The sequence below is a fragment of the Moschus berezovskii genome, chromosome 8 (genome assembly GCF_049115385.1).
Source record: "Moschus berezovskii isolate FMDL1 chromosome 8, NW_MosBer_1.0, whole genome shotgun sequence".
In the NCBI taxonomy this organism is placed as follows: Eukaryota; Metazoa; Chordata; class Mammalia; order Artiodactyla; family Moschidae; genus Moschus; species Moschus berezovskii.
Window position 1 is genome coordinate 100,118,673 of NC_142467.1, and position 2,656 is coordinate 100,121,328.

Here is a 2,656-nt window from a genome sequence, read left to right on the forward strand (position 1 = left end):
AAATATCTTGAACATCAAGTCTCCAGAGGGGAGTTGTTAGGGGAAGCACACTGACTGAAACCGCCCACCCTGGCCAGGCACCATAGTAACCATTTCCACCAGTTGTTTTATGACAGGAGGTCCTGGTAAGGAACATGGATCTAATAAGACACCACCAGCCGGAAGAGTTCACAAAAGGTCAAAAAGAGACACCACATGTCTGAACACCTCCCAGAATCCTCAGTGGCATCCATCTTTGCTGAAGGAGATGAGCACCACCAGGAAGGACACTTGAGTTAGAATGATTGGCTAAAGACAACCCAGCAACTAATCCCATCACTATGAAAGTCAAGACTGCAAACCACCTGGCAGGGCAGTTCTCCTAGGTTCCCTTACCCTACTACTCTCCGCCCCTGGCGCCCTTCCCCAATAAAGGGCTTTGCTTTGTCAGCACATGTGTCTCCTCAGCCAATTCATGTCCCAGTGTCAGACAAGAGCCCAGTTTCAGGCCCTGGAAGGGGTCCCCCTTCCTGCAACAGACAGACAGATGAGATGGGTAACCAGGACCTTCCCGCAGCATGCTAGAGCTGTGGCACGAGGGTCTCCCCGGCCTTGGCGGGGCTGGATTGTGGGAGGCGGGGGTGGGGGTCGGGGTGGCCGGTGGGGAGGGGTGGGCAGTCCGGCGTCCCAGGCGGCAGGGGACCGCCGTCGTGTGTGTGGCGGTGGGACCCCGCGTTTGTTTTCCTGGTGGCCCGTCCATGTCTCGGCCTTTCTGGTCCCTGTCCCGCGGCCCTCGCTGTGCATGGTTGCCGCCCCTCCCCGTCTCTGCTGGCCTTCCCTCCGTCCCCAACCCCGCACCCCTGACCTGGTCCTAGACGGGTGGCCGCCCGCGCCCGCTTCCCCTGTCTGGGACAGAACATGCCTCGCCTCACGTGGGTGGCGTCCCGGACGGAGTAGTGCGTGAGGGCCGTGGGGCGCGGTAAGCGGCGGGAGAGCGTTCTCCCAGGCCGGCTGTGGCTCTGGGTGTTAGCGGTGGTGGGCGCGAGCCCAGGGAGGGTGGCCGCGCGGGAGCCCGGGAGGCCATTCGGCGTCCTGGGTGCCGCGGGACCGCCCCCGTGCTGGAGGCCTCTGGCGGTGATATCCTGAGACTTGCCCCGGCGATCGACTCGCTTCCGGGTCGTTTTGAAAGGCCCTGTGGACCCTCGCGGTGGCTCGAGGCCACCCACCTCCACGGCCGGTTCTTTGCTGCTGCCGCGTCTTCGTGATGTAGGCCTACGTGGCCGCACCCCGTCGGTGCCCGTCTCCGTCCGTCCGTCAGCCTCGTCCGTCTGTCTATTGATCCCCTGGGCCGCGCCCTGGTGCGTCTCGCTCCCCGGGCCCGCCGAGGCCCCGCTCCATTGCCCGTCGCCCCCGTCTGTCCGCCGACGTCCTTCCGTGCTGGATGAGGAGGAGCGCGGGTGCCCACACCGCGCCCTGCCCGGCTGTGCTCGCCAGAGCGCGGGTCCGGTCCCCGGCCGGCGGCCTTGCCCGCGCCGCCCGGCCCTTGGGCTGGAGGATGCGAGGGAGCTTCGGCCGTTCGGGAGGCCCCGGGCTACTTTCCCAGGCCTCGCTCCCGGCCCCGCCTGGAAGGCCGATCTGCCACGGGGGTCATCCTATCATTCTTCCACGCCGCCGCGACGGCGCTCTGCGTCCCTTGTGGACCGAGCGTGGGCGGGAGAACGTCCTCGCCCGGGACGGGGCGAATCGACCGGAGCGCCCTGGTGATCGCCTTCCCCCTTCCTCGCCTCGTTGGGTTTTCGCTGCCGCTCGTCGCCGCTGCTCCTCGCACCCGGCTCCCTGTGCACGTTTCCTGGGGCTTCCCTGGTAGCTGGGGCTTCCCTCCTGTTTCAGCTGGTAAAGAATCCGCCTGCAATGCAGGAGACCCCGGTTCGATTCCCGGGTTGGGAAGATCCGCTGGAGAAGGGATAGGCTAAGCACGCCAGTATTCTGGCCTGGAGAATTCCATGGACTGTATAGTCCACAGGGTCGCAGATTCAGACATGACTAATGACTTTCACTTTCACATGTACCAATGCAGGAGAGGCAAGAGATGTGGGTGAGTTGGATCTCTGGGTCAGGAAGATCCACTGGAGTAGAAAATGACAACCTACTTCGGTATTCTTGCCTAGAAAATTCCACAGAGGTGCCGGGTGGGCTAAAGTCCACAGGGTCTCAAAGAGTTGTATATCACAGAGCCTCTGAGCAAAACTAATAACAAAAGCAATGAAAAAGAAAAGAAGCAAACCTAGCATAGAGTCTGAATAGGATCTTCCTTGAGACACGATGTCGCTTACAGGTGGTGCAGAGCCCTATACCATGGTCACAGGATAAAAATCTCTGGAACTGACCAAGCCCAATAGCAACTGTTGCGATGAGCCTCTGGATATAAACCGGCCAGTTCCCTGACCCCATATAATGTAAAATATTAATCCTACTAAATACCCTATAGCATCCTAACCAATCACCTAATGCCACCATTCCAGTAGGAATTTTCTCTGTCTTGAACCTATAAAAATTGGCCAAAAGCCTTCAAAAGCCTTTGACTCCCCTTGAGTCGAGTCGGCCCACTGTTCTTTTTTTTTTTTTTTAAGTATACCACTTTGTGTTTTCATATGATAAATTTTCATACAATAAATTC

General features: G+C 59.3%; 1 pseudogene; it reads left to right on the forward strand.

Annotated features, from left to right (window-relative positions):
* Positions 1-557: 557 nt before the first annotated feature.
* LOC148777156 (uncharacterized) lies at positions 558-1,743 on the forward strand (annotated as a pseudogene).
* The last annotated feature ends 913 nt before the right edge of the window (positions 1,744-2,656 follow it).